Source organism: Antechinus flavipes, chromosome 3 (assembly GCF_016432865.1).
Source record: "Antechinus flavipes isolate AdamAnt ecotype Samford, QLD, Australia chromosome 3, AdamAnt_v2, whole genome shotgun sequence".
Taxonomy (NCBI): domain Eukaryota; kingdom Metazoa; phylum Chordata; class Mammalia; order Dasyuromorphia; family Dasyuridae; genus Antechinus; species Antechinus flavipes.
Window position 1 is genome coordinate 47,025,254 of NC_067400.1, and position 27,360 is coordinate 47,052,613.

The window sequence follows — 27,360 nt, forward strand, 5'->3', positions numbered from 1 at the left end:
CATTTAAAAATTTTCAAATCAACTTTTTCTCTTCTTAGACCAGCTTTTCTATTTTACAGATTTGAAATAATCTCTTTTGTCTTTTGTCTTATTCTCTATTTACTAATAAAGAATTTATTCATTAGTCATAGTTGAGGATTCCAAAAATTTTTTTTCATAAATTTATAGTTGTGAGACCATTAATATTTAACTTGACTATTAATCTTGGACTTTTTTGTTGTATCATATACAATATTCTATTTGTTTAATCATAATTGATTTCTAATTTCCCCAGAAATTCTTTTCAAAAATGAAATTCTTCCTCCAGTGGTTTTTATTTCTGGATTTATCCTACATTGATTCTCTCAATCTATTTCTGATATTTGCTTAACTCTTCTAGTCATCTATTTTCTTATTTGTTAAAGAGTTCCAAAGATTTTTAATAATTATTGCTTTATGCTGTTTTAGTCTCTTGTCTTCCTTAAGATTCTAGACCTTGTGGAATTAAAGAAAAAAATGCAAATGAAGTGCTTTAGTTGTACCACACCTAAAACTATATTATAAAACAGCGGTCATGAAAACCATTTGGTACTGGCTAAGAAATAAGTAGTCACACAATGGAATAGGTTAGGTTCATAAGACACAAATCAATGACTATGGTAGTCTAGTGTTTGATAACCCCAAAACCCCAGCTTCTGGGATAATAACTCACTATTTGACAAAAATTGCTGAGAAAATTGGAGATTAGTAAGGCAGAAACTGGGCATGGACTCATATCTAACACCATATACCAAAATAAGGTCAAAATGGGTTCATGATTTAAGCATAAAGAGTGATATTATAAGCAAATTAGAAAAACAAATGATAATCTACCTCTCAGATCTGTGGAGAAGGAAGAAATTTGTGACCAAAGAAGAACTAGAGTACATTATGGAATGTAAAATGGATAATTTTTATTATATTGTTTAAAAAGTTTTTATACAAACAAAACCAATGCAGACAAGATTAGAAAGGAAGCAGTAAACTGGGAAAAAGTTTTTACATCCAAAGGTTCTGATGAAGGCCTTATTTCTAATATATGTAGAAAATTGACTCATTTATAAGAGTGCAAGCCATTTTCCAATTGATAAATGGTCAAAAGTTATGAACAATTTTCAGATAAAGAAATAAAAATTATTTCTAGTCATATAAAAATGCTCTGAATCACTATAGATCAGAAAAAATGCAAATTAAAACAAATCTGAGATACTACAACATACTTCTCAGATTGGCTAAGATGACAGGAAAAGATAATGATGAATGTAGGAGAAGATGTGAGGAAAATGGGCGAATAATACATTGTTGGTAGAATTGTGAACTGATCCAACCATTCTGGAGAGCAATTTGGAACTATGCCCAAAGGGCTGTCAACATGTGCAGACCCTTTTTTCCCAGCAGTCTCATTACTGGGCCTGTGTTCCAAAAAGATCATAAAGAAGAGAAAGGGACCCATATGTGCAAAAATGTTTGTGGTAGCCCTTTTTGTAGTGGCAAGGAACTGGAAACAGAGTGGATGCCCATCAGTTGGAGAATGGCAGAATAAGTTATGGTATATAAATGTTATAGAATATTATTGTTCTGTAAGAAATAAGCAGCAGGAGGATTTTAGACAAACCTGGAGAGACTTACATGAACTGATGCTAAGTGAAATGAGCAGAGCTAGGAGATCATTATACATGGCAACAAGAAAATTATGTGATGATTAATTTTGATGGACATGACTCTCCTCAGCAATGAGATAATTCAAGCCAGTTCTAGTGGTCTTGTGATGGAAAGAGTTATCTATATCCAGAGAGAGGATTATGGGGACCGAGTGCAAAATCCAACATAGTATTTTCATTTTTTGTTGTTGTTGTTGTTTGCTTACATTTTGTTTTCTTTCATTTTTTTTTCTTTTTGATCTGATTTTTTTCTTATGCAGCATGATAATTGTGAAAATAGGTATAGTGGAATTGCATGTGTTTAACATATATTAGATTTCTTGATGTCTAGTGGAAGAGATGGGGAGTAGGGAGAAACAAATTTTGAAAAAAAAAAGATTTTGCAAGTGAATGTTGAAAACTATGCATGTGTTTTGAAAATAAAAAAGCTTTGAAAACAAAAACAAAAAAGATTATCGACTTTTTATTCTTTCAAATGTATTTAGTTATTGACTTAATTTTTAAAAAGTCCCCTTAATAATTTGACCTAGCATGGAGTCTACATAAAAATCATAATTATTTTTAAAATTTTGGTGCAATATGAGCAAAAGCTAGTCACCTAATCATCTGCCATTTTTTATTTCTTTAAATTATATTCAGTAATTGCATTTATATATTTTGAGATTATCTTATTAAATTTATTTCAGGCTTTTCCCCTTCATTTTGAAGCTACTTTAAGTGGGATTATTTTTTTCTTTACTATTCTCCTGGATTTTATTATGGCCACATAAAATTTTTGATTGTTTTTGTAAATTAATTATTTCTCTTTCCACTTTCCTAAAACTATGAATTATGATTGAGAATAAATATTTTTGATCAGATAGATATAGATACCTATGTACACACATATAAAATGTAACTTTCTTACTAACATATCTCTTCTATGACTATGCTTTACAGATTTTTTTTGTCATAAATGTGCTTTGAAAATATCTTCTTTATGATATAATAATTTATTTGGGTGTTTTTGTTTTCTAAAGGATTGAGCCTCTCTCCCAACTCAAGTCCTTGAATACATGATATAAGTCTAATTTGGTCATAGTGATTAATTTTTTGATAGAATATTGTAGTCCTTTACTAGGTTCTTGTTTATTTTATTTTTAAATTAATATTGAGATTGTTCTATATGACTTGTGTTCTTAGCCTAAGGATTGTGACTTTATCTTGGTTTTTTTTGATCACTATATTCCAATATATTTGGTGTTTCTCATAATCCTATTAAATTTATTTTATTCACTTAAAAACACTATTCTGAGAAGGGATCCATAGGCTTTATCAAATTGATAAAAGAATCAATGACAAATAAAAAGAAAGAATGTATTTGGTCTTGTTTCTTTTTGTTTGTTCATTCTTTCCTGGCTTAACTATGAGGGCTATACTTGTCACACAAAGATATTTCTGTAGAAATAGAAATAGAGTAGATTATTTCTCAAATTTTGGCAGTAATTTTTGTAGCACAGACTTGGATTAATACTTAAGAATTTGACAAGCTTTGTAAAATGTGGACCTGTTCTTTCCCACACACACTTTCTAGATGTTAAATTATATTATATTATATTTTATTTCTTTGAGATTGAATCAGATTTTTATTTCATTTTTTCTCACTTCACTTTCTGGACTTTATTTTTAAAATGTAACCTTCTATTTCTCTTTAATTCTCTGTTTTGCTTATGCAGTCTTCTGAATGGGAACTTAATTTCCCATCAGTGCCCCATAAATCTTTCAAATCTAAATTCTGTAATAGCTTTTGGGGGAGGTAAGAGAGGTTCCATATTTTCTGTCTGCATTATATTTCTTTTGTTTTATTATGAATATTTAATATTATTGTTAGTATAATAATCTTACTGACTCCAGGGATGATGCTCTATCCATTCTGCCTTTCTAGCTGTCCCTTTACTAGGTATAATTGTTCTCTCTATTTTATTAACATTATGATTTGTTGTGTCATTACTTTTTAAAAATATCCTTTTGTTTTTATTCTGTATGTTATATGTATACATATATTTCAGAATGTTTAGACCAATTTATATATAGCTCTAAGAACTGTATCTTAGTATATGAATTTTCTTCAACCCATTCAAGAGTGAATATTCCCATCTTTATATTATTTTTGATTGTCTTGATTTTTAAATATATTTCTTCTATGTATCAGATTGTTGGGCTTTATTTTTCATCTATTCATTCTTATTTTATTTATTTAATACATTTACATATATGATTGTGATTATAAAGTATGTTTACCTCCATTTATTTATTTATTTTGGTATTGATTTTAAGCTCTTTTCACTTTTAAAATATATTGATGCTAATTCATTCCAAAGGCTTTCACTTTGGTCCTATTTACCAGCTTATCCTAAGTTTGTTGAGTTTAAATGATGAATATCTTTCTTTTAATTTATATGTTTCCCTCCCTTTCTTGAATCTTCTCTTTCCCCATCAAGCTAAGCTTGTGCTTTTGCCTTTCTTTGTTTCCACAACACATGGCATAGTGGCTGGCAAATAGTAGGCACTTAGAAAAAGTGTGTTAAGTGACTAATTAAAATTCTTTTTGGCTAACAAATACTTCTTATGAAAAAAGTATTTTGCTTCATCTTCTTTTAGTTTGCCTTTAATATATTCTTTTAAATTTTCTTCCTTTCCAGTTTACTCTCACTTATATTTTCTAAGTCATGATTCACACCCTTGTACATTGTTTATTTTGTTTATCTCATAAGACTAGACCTTCTGGAGCATCAATTTTGAATACTTCTACACTATTTCTGTTACTGAATTTGCATATTTCATACTATCCTCAATTTTTCTGATATTCTTCACTCTCAGAAATATCCATTCACGAAGGAATTGTTCAATTGGAAGTAATGTTGTTGTATGGAGCTGTATGGTGATAGTCACTCTGTCTTAGTTATAAGACCTGAATCTATCTTCTTAGCCCTTATCATGATTACTCATTACTTCTAAGGTCATGTTATTCTTTCTTTAATGTAATATCATCCCTAACATCCTGATTTCTGTCTGCCCTTTGGGACTTATAGTTCCTATGTCCTAGTTTAAAATTGAAAAAAGCAACTATTTCTTGGATTATGTATTTTCCTAATATCCAGATTACTTTCACGTGAACTTTGTTATGAGATCACAATCTCTTATCACAAACTTTATATACACCCTACCTCTCCCAGTCGAGAAATATTTCTTAGTAATACATTTTCCTTTCTTCTTCAGATGTATGTGTGTATATATTTGTGTACTGTATACCAAAAGCATTCTAATCCATCTGCTTTATTGTTTCTGATTTTTACACGGTTCACATCATCAAGTAATTACAAATGACTAGCCCTTCTTTTTATCACTGGATTGATTAGTGATCGATTTTTGGCTTTTCTCTGTTGCTTACTCACTTCATGCTTTCTATATATCCATTGTGTTATTTCTCTTGCAAAAAAAAATTGATATCTAAAGAAGATTGTGAGATTTAAATATGTAATATTAATCCAACTCATTTTCATTTAAGTTTTTGTTTCTTAGTTTCTTTTGGTTTTTTGTAAATTCTCCCTTTTTAATCTGTTCACCTACTTTTTTAAGAGCTTATAAATAAATAAATAAATAGGATAGAGTTTATTACTTAGTCTGTTCTTGATAATTGCATTTACTTACCATGCTTTATGTTTGGAGATAGTTACGAGTCAAAATTCTCATTTTAGGGGGGCTTAGGAATACATTTAATGTCACTCTTTTGCTAGACATCCATCTTTAAAAAATGATAATAGTGTCAGCTTTTCAGGATTTTATTTTGGAATTAGATTTGAGTTACTTTGCTTTTTTATTATACTATTCTATTTTCTGACTTCTCATGATTATGGAAAAGTCTAAGCTTATTTGAATTGGATTGCTTTTATATTTGTATATCTCCCTCCTGGCTTATTCCCAACTTTATTGGTTTTTATTGACATTGTGAAATGTAACCACTGCATATCTTGACATTTGAAAGATATTTTTTTTCTGATAGCAAATAGTGAATTCAGGTGATTTGTGCTTTATTATCTGTGTTCAAAAATTCTGGGCATTCTTATTTTTTCCTGTAGTATGTTATTATTAGTTTTTGACTTGTGATATTCTTTTGGGATAGCTATCACATATAAGTTAACTCTATATTTGGTTTTCTGGATCAGTTGCTTTGACTTGAATGAATTGATGTTTTATTTTAAAGTTCTTTTCATTATTTTTTTCCAAAACTTCTCCTACTTTTGTATTTTTTTAAAATAATTTCAGAGAATGCCAAATCAATTTTTTTTCTTTTTTAGGATCGAATTTTTTGGATAGATTATCTATATTTTTTTCTAAGTCATCTAAAATTATTAGATGCTTTTAAATTCTTTCTTGGGAGCCCCGAATTTCAACCTAATTTTATTAGATTATTTTCTTTTTAATATTTCATTTTTCTTTAGAACCATTCTGTATTTTCTTGATCTTTAGGATTTCTAGTAGAATTTTCTTTTTGATCTTGATTTTACTTTTCAGTATAATATTTGTTCATGGTGGTATGGATTTTCTCTAAGTTTTTGTTTATTTTTCTTTGTGTTTGCAAGTTAGGTATTCAACTTTCCTTTCTTTTGGACTTTCAGTCTTTTTCTTCATACGTCTAATATTTTGCCTTATGTTTTAGCTTCCCCAATTCCCTCTTTCAGGGTATTATAAATCTTCATGACTTCTAGATATCATGCTCTGCTATATTAAGATGGAGAGGTAGAGAGGGTCAGTCTGAGCCCTTGACTTGAATAAACTCCAAAATGAAATGGTAGGTCCTAGAGAAGCTTTCAGGCTCCTATTCTAGTATAAAAGGAATTTTCTATTCCACCTTATTCTGAATGTACCTGGGAGGCCACTCTCCTATTCTCATTACATCAAATATCTGCTATGTTTTTTGAAGATAAAAGGTTATGTCTTTGGTACAAGAAAATTAAACATCTGTCTATAGTTGGACCCTGAAACACAAACTTTGGAGTTTGCTAACTGTCATTGTGCTTCTTATTGTGGTGAGCTTTTTCTTCTCAAAACACAGCCAGGTGATAAAAGTTCAGATCTTTTATTATCTCCAATATAGCCCAGTTAGCTTAGAGGTCTATCTCTCTGCTTGGTTCCAAGAGCTCCCTCCGAATGTCGCCAAATCCAAAGATTTTGTCCTTCAGCCTCTGCCTCTGCTTTCTTCAGCCTCCAGCCAGCTCCACTCTTCATGTCATTCCGGCGAAATCTCCCAAAGTGCTCTGTGTCTGCACCAGAGTGCTCCTCTCCAATGCAGCTGAACTCTCTTCTGCAACCAGCCAGCCAAGTGGAATATATTCTCTCTTGCCTTGCCTCGGAGAGAGGGCTTCTGGCGTAATTCCGCTGAAATCTGACTGAGAGCCTCTGTCTGTTTCTTTTATACAAGAGGGATGAATTGTGGGATACGAGAGAGAGGGATTATGGGTTTTCTCCCATAGTGCTCTCTGGCCCAAAGAGCTTCAAGGGAGGTGTGAATTCCCAAAGTTACAAAGTTTACTTTGTGAAGCTGGCATACTTGTGAACTCCAATGAGTAAAGGTGCAAACACAAGCATTGTACTAATTAGTTCCACTTAATACCTTGTTTCAGGTTCTGCCCAAAACATCTTCTTGTAAGATTAGATCAACTCTAATTAGTTAGCAGTTTGTAAAGATTCCAACATCTTATATTTGAATCATGTTGGTGAAGAGGTCTGATGCTGAGCATTTAAGATCTCTAAGGTTATTTCATGGATTTTGTACTTAGTGTTATGTTCTGTCTTCTTATTTTGTGGATTCAGCTTTAGTTACTCTATTTCTGGTAGAGTGCATTTCTGGTGTACAATTTCCTTTTCTGAGGATTTTCAATTTAAAACTATTGAAGAAAGCAATTACTCAGCCATCTTACCAGTTATGTGATCATTTAGATGTCTTCAAAATGTTTACTTATTTTCCCTTAGATTTTAATAGTCTTGTGGCTTTTGGAAACAATGGAAATGCATCTCTTTCTACTATCAAAGTAATAAAATCTATCCTCATGTTTAGAATCTCTTTAAAAAAAAAAGTGGTTGAACTGATTAAAAAACCAGGAATTGCTTCCATAGAGATATATTTTATTTGAGCAATCTATAAGAATTCAACACTTTTCTAAATTATCCTTCAAAGTGATCCACTTTGTTGTCTTTATGTTGTCTTTAAGTCATATGTAAGGAGATGCAATTCAAGGAATATCAGATAGCTATAATCTGTTGATTCTATATTTGGATAAATAGTAATAAAATATGAAAATCTGAAAAGATAAAAAAATCAACCAATGAATAAATATTTATTGAGTATTGAATAGGTGTCAGATTCTATGCTAAATGCTGGAAATACAAAAAAAAAAGTTCTCAAGAAACTTACAATCTAATAGGGAAAACAATATGCAAACAAATATATACGAAACAACTGATATACAGAATAAATAGGAAATAGTTAATGGAAGCCTTGCCATAGAATTAAACAAAAAGTTTTTTTCAAGGCTTTCAGAGTAATATGAGATTTTTGGAACTGAAAGAAAATCAGGGAGGCTAGTAGGTGGAGTGGAGGAAAGAGAATATTCCAAGAAAATGCCCAGAACTGAGAGGTGGGATATCTTTGTGGAATAGCTAGGAGGCCAGTGTCACTTAATTGAAGATTACATAGCAGCGAATAAAGGAAAAGTAAATTGGAAAGGTAGGATTGGGCAAAGTGATGAAGAGCTTTGAATGTCAAAGAGAGGATTTTATGTTTGATTTTAGAGGCAATATGGAGCTACTGGAATTTGAGTGAGGGTGTGAAATGTTTGGATATGTACTTTGGGAAAATCACTTTAGTGACTAAATGGAGGCAGGACTGAAGTAAAGGGAAGTTTAGCAATAGATTAGATATAGGAAATGGGGGGTTGGAACATAGTGAGATCTGAGGCTTAGGAGACTGAAATACTGTATTATAATAATAGGAAAATTAGAAGTGGTGGGAGGGTTTAGGAGGAAAAATAATGAATTCTATTTTGGACACGCTTAGTTTAAGAGGTCTATTAGGCATCAAAGCAATTAGATATTCAAGATTGAATTTAGCAGTAAATAAGAACCAATACTTTCATAATTCTTAGATAGAGGGTTTATAAGTCATGGTTTCCCTTCATCCCAAACTCCTAATATGATGACATGATTTAAGGCATGCATCTTAGGAATAGATTTATGATGTTGATTTTTAAAATTTTCTTTTTTTCACTACTAGGTCATCTTTTCCCAACTCCTAAATGTAAGTATTCTTTTAAAGTCTTTTCTCTTTTGTTTCATCTCCCTACATTCCCTCTCTTTGCAATTTCATTCCCCTTCATGTCTTCAATTTTTCCTTCAATATCAATGACTCTCAAATCCATATTCCCTACCTCAACCTCCATGTCATCATCCTGATTCATATGATTCCAGATTTGAATATTGATCCCTCTTTTTTCTCCATACATTACAGCTCCACATCTTTTTTTTTTTAATTTAATTTTATTTATTTATTTATTTGTTTGTTTTACATAACTTTTTATTGACAGAACCCATGCCAGAGTAATTTTTTTACAACATGATTCCTTGCACTCACTTCTGTTCCGATTTTTCCCCTCCTTCCCTCCACCTCCTCCTCCGGATGGCAAGCAGTCCTATACATGTTAAATAGGTTACAGTGTATCCTAGATACAATATATGTGTGCAGAATCGAACAGTTCTCTTGTTGCACAGGGAGAATTGGATTCAGAAAGTATAAATAACCCGGGAAGAAAAACAAAGATGCAAGCAGTTTACATTCATTTCCCAGTGTTCTTTCTTTATGTGTAGCTGCTTCTGTCCATCTTTAATCAATTGAAACTGAATTAGCTCTCTTTATTGAAGAGATCCCCTTCCATCAGAATACATCCTCAAACAGTATTGTTGTTGAGGTATATAATGATCTCCTGGTTCTGCTCATTTCACTTAGCATCAGTTCATGTAAGTCTCACCAGTCCTCTCTGTATTCATCCTGCTGGTTATTCCTTACAGAACAATAATATTCCATAATGTTCATATACCACAATTTATTCAACCATTCTCCAATTGATGGGCATCCATTCATTTTCCAGCTTCTAGCCACTACAAACAGGGCTGCCACAAACATTTTGGCACATACAGGTCCCTTTCCCTTCTTTAGTATCTCTTTGGGGTATAAGCCCAGTAGAAACACTGCTGGATCAAAGGGTATGCACAGTTTGATAACTTTTTGAGCATAGTTCCAAATTGCTCTCCAGAATGGCTGGATGTGTTAGTGATAGTCCCAGAAGGCATGAGGGACCACTAAGCCTGATGAAATCAGCAACCACATTTTATATTTCTTTATAACCTTTGCAAATCCTAGCATAGCATGACGTTATATTACAGGCTTAGATGTTTTGTCGATGTGATCCCTACAATTCTGAACTATCTGTCAATTTCTCACTTGGCCAAACGTTCTATTTTGCATGATATAACCTCTGAAAAAACACACACCATATGAATATGCACACAATAAAAAAATTAATTTGTATGTTTACAATTTTGAAAGGGAAGGTGTCATAGCTGATGTAAAGCCAACCTTGGAGAATAGGTAACCTGTCTTAAAATCCTCCTGAGACAGCCTGACTATCACCATGAGCAAGTCATTTAATGGTTCTCTTTGCTCCAAGCAATTCTCTCGGGAAATACATTGCACAAAAATTAATTCACAATGGAAAAGGAAGGGAATTTCCTTTCCAAGAATTCCCTATAATAAAGAAGTCTTAGATATAGAGGATCTGCCATACTTCCCCCAAAATATTAAAATCTAGAAATTGGAAATCAATGGAATGAATTTCCAGGTAACATATTTTATTATATAGCTAATCTCTATGAACTTAATTAAAATGGATCTGTGACTTCATTCATGTTGGTATTTCAGTCAACAATTAAATTATATTGTGAGCTCTTTGGGATGAAGCATTTAACATAGTCCCTATCTTATAGTAGATGCTTAATAAAGTGTATTGACTGACAAAAGATCAAAACCCAGCCATACCTGTCCATGCTATGTAACTCACCCATAAACTTCCATAAATTTGCCACAGAGAATTTATTTGGGGTTCAACACCTATACATCAATAGTTGAATCCTTGAGCATCTCACCACATCAACAATATTTTCAGAGACATCATTAACTTTCTCCTGAAATGACTATACCAATGGATCATATGGGCTATCCATTTGTAATTATTCACTCTTGACATGTGAGCAGTTCATTTTTTTAAATTCTATATTTATTTGATGATATTCTTTAATCTAGTTTTTCATGTTCTCTGTTAAATGCTTTAATCTGCTCACACTCATTATGTATTTCTCTATAGCTGTGAGTGCTAGTCTTTTTTAACACTTTAAAGAGGGTAGTGTTCCATGACTGAGAAACATACAAAAAGAAGATTAAATGCTAGAGAAAAGAGTTGATTCATAGCTTATACTGTTGCTGGATTCCTTCTTTCCCTATACCACTCCCAACTCTACTGCATAGATGAGCAGTTTTAGGCCAGCTCTACCATGAATGGATCATTTGATTCCACAGATGAGAAAAATTTCAGAAGTGGCCAAGAAACTCTCAATCTTAGTTCTGAGGTGGAAGGTTAATGAACTCATTGAGCAGCTCATATTTTTACACTCTGAAACCATGAAAATTTTGATAGACTACCTTTATAATGTTGTTTAATCTACCTTAACAATTAAGTTGATTGATATGAGATGCTATGGTGGATTTGGGCTATATTAAGACATCATATATTATCTTATTGTGTCGTCTTTAATGAGAAGAGTTCTACTTATCATAGGAATGTCTGTTATGATCAGCAACTAAAGTGTAATCATTTTTAGGAAGGGAAGAAGAGAGGTTTTTATACTACTTAATTTTTTTTTTTGGCAGATAGGGCTCAATTTGGCAGAAGTCCTTTCCTATTCATCAATGTGCTAATGTCATTACTTTGGGAACAATAAGATACTGAATCTTCAAGGATTTTCAGAAGTGCTTATTTAGTTGTGGAGAGAGGTGAATTTATTGTGTGTAATTAAATAAAAGAGTCTAGGGAATAGGGCTTTAGAGTTCTGTTCTGATCACTTACAGTGATCTCTAAGGATTCATTCTAGCAAAATCCAATCTGCCAGTCAATTGGATCAAATCAATCAATTTGTTGGAGGAAAACTTTCAGCTTTTTTTTTCTTATTTCCTGAATGTACAGTGAAAGTTATTGTTTATCCAGAGTACTTGAGGACTGAGTTATTCTGGACAATTGTGTCTTTTTGATAACTAATCATTTCAGTACTCAAGCTCCTCTTAACCCTAATTTTAACCCCTAATTTATAAACTACATTCTATTAATTCCTTAACCTCTAAGTAAATTTGATTTTTTTAAATAGCTCAGGACCATCACTTTGGTCAGCAGATTGGAATATGAGGATTGTCTGAGAGTTTCATTTTGTTTCAATTTTTGGGCACCAGAACCTGTGATTTCATCATTATGAGGAATTCATTTTTTTAAATTCTATATTTATTTGATGATATTCTTTAATCTAGTTTTTCATGTTCTCTGTTAAATGCTTTAATCTGCTCACACTCATTATGTATTTCTCTATAGCTGTGAGTGCTAGTCTTTTTTAACACTTTAAAGAGGGTAGTGTTCCATGACTGAGAAACATACAAAAAGAAGATTAAATGCTAGAGAAAAGAGTTGATTCATAGCTTATACTGTTGCTGGATTCCTTCTTTCCCTATACCACTCCCAACTCTACTGCATAGATGAGCAGTTTTAGGCCAGCTCTACCATGAATGGATCATTTGATTCCACAGATGAGAAAAATTTCAGAAGTGGCCAAGAAACTCTCAATCTTAGTTCTGAGGTGGAAGGTTAATGAACTCATTGAGCAGCTCATATTTTTACACTCTGAAACCATGAAAATTTTGATAGACTACCTTTATAATGTTGTTTAATCTACCTTAACAATTAAGTTGATTGATATGAGATGCTATGGTGGATTTGGGCTATATTAAGACATCATATATTATCTTATTGTGTCGTCTTTAATGAGAAGAGTTCTACTTATCATAGGAATGTCTGTTATGATCAGCAACTAAAGTGTAATCATTTTTAGGAAGGGAAGAAGAGAGGTTTTTATACTACTTAATTTTTTTTTTTGGCAGATAGGGCTCAATTTGGCAGAAGTCCTTTCCTATTCATCAATGTGCTAATGTCATTACTTTGGGAACAATAAGATACTGAATCTTCAAGGATTTTCAGAAGTGCTTATTTAGTTGTGGAGAGAGGTGAATTTATTGTGTGTAATTAAATAAAAGAGTCTAGGGAATAGGGCTTTAGAGTTCTGTTCTGATCACTTACAGTGATCTCTAAGGATTCATTCTAGCAAAATCCAATCTGCCAGTCAATTGGATCAAATCAATCAATTTGTTGGAGGAAAACTTTCAGCTTTTTTTTTCTTATTTCCTGAATGTACAGTGAAAGTTATTGTTTATCCAGAGTACTTGAGGACTGAGTTATTCTGGACAATTGTGTCTTTTTGATAACTAATCATTTCAGTACTCAAGCTCCTCTTAACCCTAATTTTAACCCCTAATTTATAAACTACATTCTATTAATTCCTTAACCTCTAAGTAAATTTGATTTTTTTAAATAGCTCAGGACCATCACTTTGGTCAGCAGATTGGAATATGAGGATTGTCTGAGAGTTTCATTTTGTTTCAATTTTTGGGCACCAGAACCTGTGATTTCATCATTATGAGGAATTCATAACATTCAATTCCTTTATGCTAATATTGGGAGGAAACTCTAACACTGTAAGTTATAGTCTTGGAAAGTTGTTAGAGTTTGAGGGTGTGGCACATAGTTACCTAATTGATTCCTGACAGAGCTAAGTCTTGAACCCTTGTCTGTTAAATTTTTAGGCCAGTTCTTTGTCCCTCTTTCAGACTTCTTAGCAAGGAATGTATAAAAGTGGTCCAGGATTCTGTTGCTATCTTAGCTTTAGGGTCTGATTATTACAAATTCTCTTTCATCTCTCACTTTGTCCTCTTCTCAGTATGATTTCCTTCCCACTTTTCATGTACTGCTTTGAATTCAATTGCTAAAATTCACATCAAGTTTATCATACTTCTGATAAAATAAGATTCAGATCGTTCTAAGTGAAATTTATGGACTTTATGTCATAGAAGAACTGCTTATGTGCTTCCATGATCAGTATAAGTGAGGTTGCCTGAAAGTAGAGATCAGGAGAGGTGAAGTGGGAATTCATGAGATTACCTAATTTGTCTGTTTTGATTTAACACCAAGAGTTATAAATAGCATTGTCAGGAGATTGAAATTATGCTAAACAGTATAATATTTATAAACATTACTGAAACAAAATTTAAAAAAAGACCTGTAAATAAAATCTGAAGATATGATTCTTATAATTTCAGAAATATTTTTCATATGTGCCAATATTTCAGGAAATTTTAATATTTACAGACAGTTGTTAAAATATGACAAGACTAACAGAAGAGTAAGATTTATTTTTCCTTAAAATTTCATACATATAAAAAGATGTAGTATACATCCAGTTTAAATGTGATGGTTGTCAGTTGCATACTGATTAATAAATTGTGAACATACCTAAAAATCATGGCTCAATTCAGTTCATCTATATATCTATATATCTATATATCTATATCTATCTATATATCTGTTAAATGTCTGCTGTATACCTGATGTACTAAATTTTGGTAATAATAAGACAAAATGAAATACTTTGTGCCTTCAAGTAGTTTACATTCTAATGGGGGTACGGTTGAGGTAAGAATATAAGATATACACAGATAAGTAAATGCAAAAAAAAAATGTCTGTATAAGAATATAGTGCTAATGGGATGTCCAGCAAAGGACTCCTGAGAGAGGAAGCACCCAACATAAGCCTTGAAGGAAGATAAGAATTCTAAGAGGCAGAAACCATAAGGGAGTGCATTCCAAAGATCGGTAAAGATATGGACAAAGATGCAAATAAACTATGGATACGTGTAGGAAATAGGAAGTGAACCAGTGTATCTAGAACAGGAATGAATGCAGTCTGATTAAGATGAAATAAAAATGGAACGTAATCTGGAGCGAGATGGTCATGGTTTATAAATGCTAAAGCAAGGAATTTGTACTTTATTTTTCTAGGCTCAGTAAGAAGCTATTCAGTCTTGAGTAGGGAAGTAGTTCTAAATAGAACATTTACATAGACCAGTACACAGAGCACGTAAAGTAAATTCAAAATAACTTCAGGAGGGAGAAAATAACTATAGGCAGTTCTCATTCAAATTGCTGCAAAGAATTTCTTGAAGTGGTCTCATATAATTTAAATTTGTACTATTTACATAAAACAATAATTGGTTCTTATTTGTCTGAATCCAAATTTTGTGACCAGTTCATTATTTACTCATTATTTACATGAATTGAGAACTTAAGCAATCAAGAAAGGTCACATGTAGGAAGTGGCACTTGAGATCATTTAATTCAATCTGTGCCTGACAAAAAATATCTCCTACAAAATACTCAGTAAGTTGGCATATTTAGCTTTTGCCTGCAGAACTCCTGTTTAGAAAAGCCCACTGCCATCCCAGGACATTCATATAACTTTTGGATAACTCTGTTTTTTAAGGGTTTTACAGAGTTTGAGTCAAAATCTGTCTTTTTGCAATGTCAGTCATTTTGAAGTCAAGCAAAACAAATTCAATCTCTCTTCCACATAAAAGACATTCAGTTTTGAAGATTGCTGATGTGGCTAAATGTCTCCAGTTTTTTTCATATGATCCTCCAATTATATGACCTCTCATCCATCATCATCCTCTTCACTTTCTTTAGACTTGCTTCAATTTGTCCATGCATTTTTTTTTTGCATTTAAAAGCAGCATTCTGATAAGAAATCCATAAACTTCATCATATGCACAAAAGGGTTCACGAAAGAAAAAAAAAGGTTTAAGAACCTCCCCTCCCTCTTCTCCTCCCCAGTTTTTATTCTCCCTCTCTCCTCACTGGAACAAGAGTCATGGGAGGATTTGCTTTCTCTTCACTTGTGAAGAGTCAAGAATAATTTTATTGCAAGGATTTTCCTATTGGTGAAGTTTCATTGCCATTTTTAAAATAAAGTCTATTTTACTTGATTTTTTGATTTGACTGATTTGGATATATCTACTTGAATGGTTACTCAAATGGAGACTGCATTTTCTATCTGCCACATTATACCTAAGTATAGGATATGTTTCCAAGTATAGAGATCTATGTTGTACATCACTGAAAAAATCCCAGGTTCAAGGAGAAGATCCCTTTAGTATCTTTCTATAAATCTCCATTCATATTTACCCACTAATAACTTTTTTAGGTCTAGCCATCCAGATACTTTCGTGCCAACTATAATTTAGCCAATGTATCCTGTACACAAGGATAGCATTAAAGACTGTAAATTGTTTTTCCCTAAATACTAAATATATGGTATTTATAGTATTCCTTTGATGTACCAAATTATTAACCCTGAAAAACAAAAGGGAAGTGAGGTTAATCTGTTAAGATATGTTATTGATGAAACCAAGATGGCTTTTAGTTTCACTGATTCCTTTTCTAAATTGCCACAAATCATCATTTTAATAATGTGTCCTTAAATTTTTGTCAGGAATAGAAATAAAGTTCTTTGGTCTGCCATTTGGAAACTCCACTTTCTTCCCTTTTTAGGAAAGTGAGAAAACATTTTCTCTTTTCCAGTCATGTGGAACCTCATTTTTCTCTGCAACATTTCAAAGATCCCTGACTGTGGTTCAGTATTCCTGTCACTTTGGCAAAAACTATGGAATATAGCTTGTCTAGGCGTGGTGTTTAAACAGACCAAAACAATCAAATCCTGTCTTGGTTTCTTACTTGTCTTGTGTTTATACATGATGATAACGGTTTTTATTGTTTCCTTTTTTTTCTCTTAAGATCATTTTTGTTTGAGAAGATGACAATTGAGGAGTTTGATTAAATATTTTTTATACATTATTATCATCTCATTCACCCCAATAAGCACATTGCTTCTTTCTCTGATCTTTTTTTTCTAATTTCAATATAATTTAAAACAATTTAATTTTGTTTTAACATTTGCCATTTTTCTAGCACCAATGTTTTATTTTTTGATATTTCATGGTGTCAAGTCATAAACATTATAGTCTCTAAGAAACTGAAGTTGAATATAAAGCAAAAAGCAATATAATAACATGTTGTGGTCATAAGAAGACTGCAGGAGATTATAAGTGAGATATTAGATGAGCAGAAATGTGTGAAAGACTTTGTCCAAGAAATACCAATCGTAAGACAAGAACAAGAGAAAGTGATGGATTCTCTGCATACTTCATTAACATCTAAGAAATATCAAGAAAATGAAAGTAATATCCCCAGTAGGTATGAAGGACCCTTTCTGATAAATATAGAGGAGGTCATGGATTGAATGTGATTGGCAGGTATGGAGAGATAGTATTATTCTTTTGGGAGAAGGAATTAACATATTATTAAGACCACATCTTCACTAGAATATGATAGAGAGCTTCTCTAGTCCAAGCTTAGGAAAACAGTGATAAACAACTGACATGGTAAAGCCTGGCATGGGCTTTCTCTCAAATATAAGTTATTAGAAGTGTTCTGTAATGTTCTGGTTGGTTTTCTAGAGGTCTTTGGACCAGTTTTTGTTTCATCAGAGTAATCACCATGAGAATAGCCAGAGATAAAGTCCAAAAATCTTTATTGTCTCCTTCACAGTCTCATCTCTTTGCCTGGGGCCTGGGCTAGCTTTCTGGAGGTCCTCTGGAATGTGTCTTGGTTTCTGTAGGGGAGGCAGGAGAACCACTACAATGGTCTCTGTCTTGAAGTCTCTCTTGAGTCCGAGGGCTTGTGCTCCAGACTCTAGCCAACACAAAGGTGGGAGATGCAATGAATGTCTCTACTTGGCTCTGAGAGCTGGAGCTCCCAACTCCAGTCCTCTGTCTTCTCTGAGTCTGAGTCTGAGCCCTCCTGAGTCTGGCTAAGTTTGTCTCAGTTTATATGCCACTAGTATAAACCAATCATTATATCATTAGGGAACCATTATTTGTTGTAAGATTAAATCAATCATATTGAACTAGAGAACTAATGCTAAATCACCATGTTAAACTAGAGAACCATTGTCTTATCAATTCCACTGACTTAACATCTTGTAAGAATCTTTGTTTCAAGTACAGAGTCCTGGCCCATAACAGTGTTCTGTGATGATCTTCTTTTGGAATGAAAATGGTTTGCAAGAGAGACATCAGAATTCACATATAGTGTCTTGTTCTGGGAACCCTGAAAACAGTTTGATCTATAGGCATCATACATAGTTTATCTTTTACATAATGCAATATTGACTTCTTCTGCTTCTCCAACAATTTCTGTTAGAATCTGAAAATGATAGGTTGTAGGGAGAGATTGCTGAAAAGATTACTTGTGTCACCTAGTTTAAAGGCTCATGATAGTTCTGTATGTTGTTAATTATGGATTTCCTTACCTAGAAGAATGTCAGACCATGATCTAATTCTCCCAAATCTCTAATGACAAGTTGGACTTAAGTGAATCTTTTGAATCATTTGATGTGTGATTTAGGGACAATTAGAGAACATCTGAGTTTGCAGTCCTTCTCTCTCTTCCAAAACCTTTCTTTTTTCCTAACATCTCTATTTTGGGCATAACCAATATTAAAATGTCCCATGTTCAAAACCTGAGAGACATCTTTTTTATATTCTCATTCACCTGCCATATGGAATTAGTTTCTAAGACTTGTCTATTTTATCTCTATCACATCTTTTCAATCTGTTTACCTCTTTCTACTCATACAACATTTCCAGTTGAAGCCCTCATCATCTCTTAACTAGAGTGTTGCGACAATCTTATAACTGATATTTTTATCTAAAGTCTCTTTTCTCATTTCTCTAAATCACCCTCTCAGCTGACAAAATAATATTCCTAAAGTAGAAGTCTGACTATGTTGGTAAAGAAAATCTAGGGATTCCCTTTTGTTTTAAGAACAAAATATAAGCTTTGCTCTTTGACTTTTAATGCCCTTCGTAATATAACACTAATCAAAATGTTTGCAGGATGTTCTTCTTCATGCATTCTCATTTTCAGTCATTCTATCTTATTCTTACATGATGCATCAGTAGCACCACCTCTAGGATCAATTCTATAGCCTGTGCCAACATTAAAAGATTAGGTCTCTGGTCTGTTGGTTGATTACATTCTCTGTTATACAGTAACTCTTAGGAACTAGTTTCCTAGTGTTTATTATTCTACATTAATATGCTTTCTATTTGATCATTATTTGATACAGGTTGCTAGCTTTTAGGGAAGATATTTGCTGAGAAGACTAGGCATAAAACATCTTCTCTGACAAAAACTGGGACTTACTCTTCCACAAACATATACAAAATCCAGGGGAAGAATAATATCAGCCTAATGCTGAGGTAAACTCACAATTCCTTGTTATCTGTAAGTTTGTTTTTTCTTCAGTTTCTTCTCATGAAATTCTCAGGTAATAGCATCAGTGATAGTGAGTTGCTCTAGTTGTTTGGGTACTTGCAGTTCGGAGCATATCTGTTGGATGAATAAATATGTCATTGAACTGAGCTGATAAATTTCTAACCTTCATTCTTTCTAGATAATTGAAACAACATTGCTAGAAGTAATGCTCATACACTTTCTGGTTTCTTCTTTCTAGATAATTGAAACAACATTGTTACCTGGTTATATCTAACTCAGAAGTGATACTCATACACTTCCTGGTTTCTCTGGATATTTTAATTAATTAGTTACTTTTTAATACACAAAAAATGTATCATGCTGGGAGAAAAATCATAGGGGAGGAAAAAAAACAGAAAAAGAGAAATAGATATAGTATGTGTTGATTTACATCCAATCTCCATAGTTCTTTTTTGGGATACAGATTCCATCTTCTGTTCAAAGTTTATTGTGATTGCTTTGGATCACTGAACAGTTGAAGAGAAACAAGTCTTTCATAGTTGATCATGGTACATTTTTGCTATTATTGTGTATGATATATTCCTTGTTCTGCTTGCTTTGCTCAGCATCAGTTTGTGCAAATCTTTTCAGGCCTTTCTAAAATCAGCTTGTCCATCATTTTTATAGAGCAGTAGTATTCCATTACCTTCATATACCATAAGTTATTCAGCCATTTCCCAGTTGATAGGCATCTACTCATTTTCCAATTCTTTGCTACAACAGAAAGAGCTGCTACAAACATTTTTGTACCTGTAGGTCCTTTCCCCTGCTTTATGATTTCCTTGGGATACAGATCCAGTAATACAGGCATCAGTGGATCAAAGGATATGCACAGTTTGATAGCCCTCTGGGTAAATTCCAAGTTGCTCTCCAGAATGGTTGGATCATTTCACAATACCATCAACAATGCATTAGTGTCCCAATTTTCCCACATCTACAACATTTATGATTATCTTTTGCCTTCAACTTAGCCAACTGAGAGTTTGTGGTGTACCTCAGAGTTGTTTTAATTTGCATTTCTCTAATCAATAGTGATTTAGAAATTTTTTTCATAGGATTTTAGATGATTTGAATTTTGTCATATGAAAATTGTCTGTTTATGTTCTTTGAGCATTTATCAATTAGGGAATGACTTGTGTTCTTATAATTTATATATTTTATAGTTGTCACTATCCCCTGACTTCTCAAGAAGTCTGAGAGCCCTTAGGGGTGATGGGAAGCTAAATCAGACATTGTTAGCAGGTTCCCCCTGGGCTGAAGAGTTCTCCAAGAGTTCGCCCAGAGTGCTCCCACTATCTGTGGCCTTCTACAGGGGGCAACAGCCAAGTGAAGGCATAATGCAGGCACCCAGGACAGTATGGCATTCACACACTGGGGGGAAATCTATTAGGAGGCTCTTAGTCAAGATACAACAATGTTGGCTATTCTGTCCTGGTTTGCCTAGTTGCCATCTAGGGGAGTGCATGGGAGAAGGGAGGGAAAATTGGAACAAAAGGATTTGCAAAGGCTAACATTAAAGAGTTGTCCATGCATATGTTTTGAAAAAAAAAAAGAAAAAATGGATTTAGAGAAATGGAAAAAGCATATAACTCCTTACAAAATAGATATGATGAAATGGGAAAAGTAACCAATTCATTGAAAAACAGAATAACTCATTTAAAAGTTCAATTAGCCAAATGCAAAAGGAGATAAAAAACTTACTGAAGAAAATAATTCACTAAAATTAAAATTAAACAAATGGAAGTGAACGACTCAAAGAGACATCAAGAATCAGTCAAACAAAACCAAAAAATGAAAAAAAAATAGGAGAAAATGTAAAATACCTCATTGGAAAAACAACTAACCTGGAAAATAGATCTAGGAGAGACAATCCAAGAATTATTGGAATTTTTGAAAACCATGACAAAAAAAAATCTAGACAGTATCATTTAGGAAATCATCAAAGAAAACTGCCCTTATGTTCTAGAACCAGAAGGTAAAATAGCCCTTGAAAGAATTTATCTATCATCTCTTGAATGCCAAAATAAAAACTCCAAGGAATATCATAGTTAAATTTCAGATTATCAGATCAAGGAGAAAATATTGCAATCAATCAGAAAGAAATAATTCAAATATCAAGAAGCCACAATCAAGATTACCCAGAACATAGTGGCTTCTACTTTAAAGGATCAAAGGGTCTGAAATATAATATTCTAAAGGGCAAAGGAACTTGGATTACAGCCAAGAATAAACTATTCAGCAAAATTAAGCATTGTCTTTCGGGAGAAAGATGGACATTCAATGAAACAGGTAAATTTCATTTATTTCTGATGAAAAGACCAGAGCTAGACAGAAAATTTGATCTTCACATACTTCTGTATCTTTAAAGGAAAGAAAAATAAAACTGTTTCCTTTAAAAGTAAAAAAGTTTACATACCTACATGGGAAGATGATCTGTTTAATTCTTGAGAACTGTATCTCTGATATGGTTATACTTAGGGGATATAGGTATATTTTGATTTTATTGTGATGATATAAAAAAGAAACTAGAGATTCAAAGTGGAATGTAGTGGAAGAAAAGAAAAGGAGAGGTAAAATGTGATAAATTACAAAATACATGCAAAGATGCTTTTCAATATTCACTCTTGTAAAACTTTGTGTTCCAAAATTTTTCTCCCTTCTTCCTCCAACTCTCCTCCCCTAGACATCAAGTAATCCAACATATTGCCTTGTTTTCCTTATCTGAAAATGAGTTGGAAAAGGAAATGGCTAAGAAGTGTGTTTAATTCTTTCAATTAATCAGTCACAAGACATTTATTGTGTGACGGACATATCTAGTGATCCAAGTACTTTAGTCCTTCCACATTAAGGAATGATTAATTTACATTGTGTTTCTATTTTTGATTACTTCATTGATATGTTTGGATGAATATAACATCCCAACCTTAAACATGACATTCCATCTTCCATCAATGTATCTTTACACTGACTATGAAAGGCCCAAGTCCAGAATACTCTTTACCTATATCTCTTTCTCTTGAAATCGCTAGCTTCTTGAGAGGTTTTTCTCCACTACCATCTCTTATAAGAATTTCTTTTTTCCCCCTGATTCTGCCACTATTAGTACCTACTGACATATTCCAAACATATTTTCTTTTTATTTTGCATATTACTTAGATTAGCTTACCTGTGATTATGATGTACCCTTCCTGAAGAATACAAACTTGTTGAGAGTAGATCTTGTTTCATTATAATATTTATAGCCACTGCAGACTTTCATACATATTTGGTACTTTATATGTACTTGTGGATTGAATGTAGTTTTCAATGTACGTTGACTTCATGCTATAATACAAAATGTAAATAGTTTAGGTACCTTTCTTTGAAAGACACTTGTTTAATTTACTAATCTGTTATAAATCCCTGTTTGTCTGGGGGAATTTGGTGAAGTAGAAGAAAGACAGGATTTGAAATCAATGTACTTGGGTTTGAATAGCAACCTTGCTATTTTGTTTTTGTGAGAGCACAGGAAAATCATTTAGTCTCTGTGGGAGTTACTTCTTTCATCTGTACAATGAAAAGGTTGGATTGAACAATCTCTAATGGACTTTTTAACTTTTAACCTGTAATTATAATAGGAATAGTCCAAGAGCAAGAGATAGGAGACCGTTATTGCATTAGGAGCCCCCAGCCATACTAATTTTGTTCCTGAAATTTGACTCTGGATTCCTCTCCTTCTTTGATGACTGACTTCCTATCTTGGAATAATCTTTATTCTGAAGTCTGCCTTGCTTCTTAGCCCAAAACTATAGGTGGTAAACTCAATGACCTGGAAAAATCCTGAGTGTATTCTAAATTACATAATATAATTTGAAAAAGTTTAGCATAAAAAAATACAACATAGATATTGTTAATTTGTGGTTTCCTAAGTTAATATGTGATATGCAGGATTACATTTTCTATTTGATTTTGACACCAATGACCTAGACATTTATTTTATTAGGGGTCTCAATTATGTTCATATCTTTTCAGATTTGGCTTACTTTCTGTACTACTCTATTTTCTTGACATTTACCTTCCCCACACCCTCACGTTTTACCTCCTCTTTATGCTTTATTTTCAGGATTAGAATATAAGGTCTTTGAAGGTAGGAAATGTCTCATTTGCTTATGTTTGTGCTCATATTATTTTGCATAGTGTTTATCACATGTCTGACCTCTCCTCTTCTGTCATTTTGTCTCTCCTTCTCTCTCTGTCTCTGTCTCTCTGTGTCTCTTCCTTTCCCTCCTTCTCTGTCTCTGTCTTTCTGTTTCTTTCTCTGTCTCTCAATAGCACCTACCTCCCAGGATGGTTGTGATGATCAAATTAGATAATATTTATATAATACCATGTAAATCTTAAGAACTGCACAAGTGTTAGCTGCTGCTACTTCTTCTTTTCTTCTTTTTCTTTTTCCTTTTTTTTATTCCTCTTTGAATTCTCACTCCACTTTATATATATATATATATATATATATTCTATGCCTTTATATTAAGTTAGTAAATTTATGTTAAAGCTACTTTTGTTAATGTGTTATAAACTGAAAAATAGGACATAGAGAGTAGCTATAAACATTATTGGACCTTTTGAGCAAGTTTTGTGAAAGCAGAGACCTCCTTTTCTTATTTATGCTTGTAGCCTCTAGCACCTTGAATATGACTCTGCTCCTTTCAGATACTCATTACATATTCTTTCTCTGTGAATTAGGAAACATACCTCATGCATTATTTTTGAAATAACCTTGAATGATCCAGTCTTCTAATATCATCATGAAATCCTCAATTTTGTCCTGTCCAATCTCTGCCTGCCTCCCCAGGTATAAATTGCTGGCTCTTAGACCCTATGCTCTGTGTATTTCTTGATTTCTTTCCTCCATAGCTGTTTTCATCATGGTTTTCAATTTCCTGCAGCTATTCCTAGCCTGAAAATCCGTTTGCATTTCATTTTGGGAGATCAGGGTCTTTTTTCTTTTATGACCTGTCACAGGTAGGACAGAATGGCAAGTACTAGTACTGAAAGAAAAAGAGGAAAATGGGGGTTGGGGAGAGAAATCTCATAAGTCCGAGTACACTGCAGCAATGAGATAAGGAGCGATGGACAGGAAATATTATAAGAAAATAAAATAAATTCTGCAGCCTTCACTCTGAGGTCTGTAGGGAAAAAGAAAAGCAGAAGATGGAAGCTGGGATGATAGAGAGATGTGACATGATGTACACTAAATTGGAAAACCTTGTAATATTATGATAGAAATGTTGTTATATCAGTAGGGAGTTGGAAACTTCCATTGGATAAGACTCCTCAGAAGATGATGATTCCCCAGTGGGGTCCATCTTTTATGAGTCTGCAAGGAGAATGTGCTAATGTTGTTACTGATGCTAATGAAAGGCAGTGGTTAAAGGTGAATATTTAAGAGGGTGTTTTGCTTCCTCCTGCTGGGAAATCATTTGAATTCCAGAAGTGCCAACTCAGAGGAAGTGGAATGATTGATTGATTGATTGATTGACTATATTCAACATAAAGATTCAGATAAGAAAAGAGATGAGTGGGAATAATGAAGGTCAGAAGAACACATCTAGGCTAAAGAAAAATCAGATATTCACATTCTAGAACAAATAGAAAAGACAGCAGCAAAATTCTGATGAAAGTCAATAAAGTATGATAAAATTCTGATTTTGAAAGTAAGCTCCAAGGGATGGAGCAGGGATACACACACACACACACACACACACACACACACACACACACACACACATTTCCTTTTCTTTGTATCAATGTTTAGCATAATACTTAGCATTTAATGAGAACAAATTACATATCAAGGATAGAGCTGATTTATTATTTTTATTGATAAATTTTATGCTTATATAAAATTCATTCCCAAATAATTTCCCCTCTCTCCCCCCATGCAAAAAAGTTTATCCCTTATAATAAAGATTGAAAAAATAAAGCAAAAAAAAAAAGAATTTTGGAAGAACCAACCAAAACATCACCTTTAACTGACAGAATTTGTGATATCCCATGTCCACAGTTTACCTTTTTTACATAGAAAAGAGGGAAATATATTTTCTCATCTCTTCTTTCGGCCCAAGCTTCTTGTTGATTATAATAATGCACTATTTTATTTTTCTTTTCTTTTTAAGCTCCTTTTCATTTGTATTATTATATCATTATGTTATATATTTCATATACGTTATATGAAATATATAACATAATGATATAATACACATGAAATATAGTGTATAATGATGCATTATTGTTGTAATATTGTATACATATATTATACAATATTACAATAATGCATCATTATACACTATACATATATAGTATTTTCATTTCTTCTCACTTAACTCTGCATTATTTAATGCTTCTCCAAATTCTTAAATATTCTTGTTTTTATGATACAATGATATTCTATGTTATTCATGTACCATGATTATTTTCTATTTAACAATCAAAGATGGAAACTTTTATTTTGTTTCGGGTTCTGAGGCATGTCTTGTCTTTTGCACTGATGAATATCGAGTTTCTATTCATGCTTATCATTCATATTAATTCTGAGATTATTCTTAATGTACTTTCAAATTCCTTAGTACTTCACTCTATCTACCCCATTCTTGTTTCACTTAATTAATTACCCAGTCTATGAATGAATATTGGATAGAATGGCCAAGTAGACAGGGAATCCCACCTAAAGTTACTTTGATAATTTATTGGATGGTAATCTAAGGATGTGAATCTACTTTGGTACAGGTCATATAACATTTAAGTCTTCTTATCCCATGTCTTTGTCTCATCCTTCCTTAAATATTTCAGAGCTACATCAAATCCTTTGAATTAAAAAATATTTTATTGATTCTAGTCAAATGTTTAGGATGATACATGATCTTATTATCCATCACTCTTTATATATGACTGAGCTATTTCCTTTGGGCATATTTTATGCCACTTTTTCTGGTTAGTCATTTTTCTACAATCTATGCCTCACTGTGTGTAGCTATCATTCCATTGTCTTTGGGATCCCCTGTGATTTTTGTTCTTCTGAAATTGGAATAGTCTGTAATATGCAGTCATATAATAGAAAATGGAAGTGTATTTCTAATGTTCTTGCTCATAAGTACTCCTCTGCCTACCAGTGTACTTTTTCCCATTGAATATTAGTGATATCAAAATCTTATCTATATTTACCTAGCTTTTAAAAATATTTTTTGCATGTTTGTTTTTCTGGGGTTTTTTGAGGAGGTATATTGAGAACAATGCAATCTCCTTTATCCCCCACTCCAACCTTAGCTATGTTCCATTATCCAAATAGAATCCAGATGAAAGTAAACTCAAGCTTAGAGATCACATGTGGTAAAGGAATAACTCATTTGTTCCTGTAAATACAGTATAGCTTTTCCTCTGGGTTCCTTTTAAAGTCTGGAAACTATTTTATTCATTCTTTTTTCATTGACTCTAGTATACCTTCAGCTCTGGAAGCAGCTACTGCCATTACATGCTAAAATATTGCCAATGGTAAATTAAAGTCCTCTGATACACTGAAGATTACAAGATCCTTCTGCTGGGAGAAGGAAGAATAACTTGGACAAAGGTAAAGGCTGAACTTCCAAGCATTTCCTTTGCCTCTTTTACAGAGACTTATTGAGAGGCTTCCATCATTAAGTTGTCAGATGGGAAATTCTTGACTTCTGAATTATCTTGCTGTTTTCTGCAAAATCCACATGAAATAATGATGTTTCCTAAAGCAATGCAAATATACTTCTTGGGCAACATCATTCTTTATCATAGAATGGCTTTCAAAGCAGCTAGCTAACACAATGTCTTGGACTTAGGAAAGACCTGAGTTCAAATCCTGATTCAAATACTGGTTGTGGGGTTTGGGTCAAGTCACTTAATCTCTACTTTACCTTCCTCAATATAAAATGGGGATAATAATAGCACTTACATCTCAGAGTTGTGAGGATTAAATGAAATAATTTAAAGATATAGTA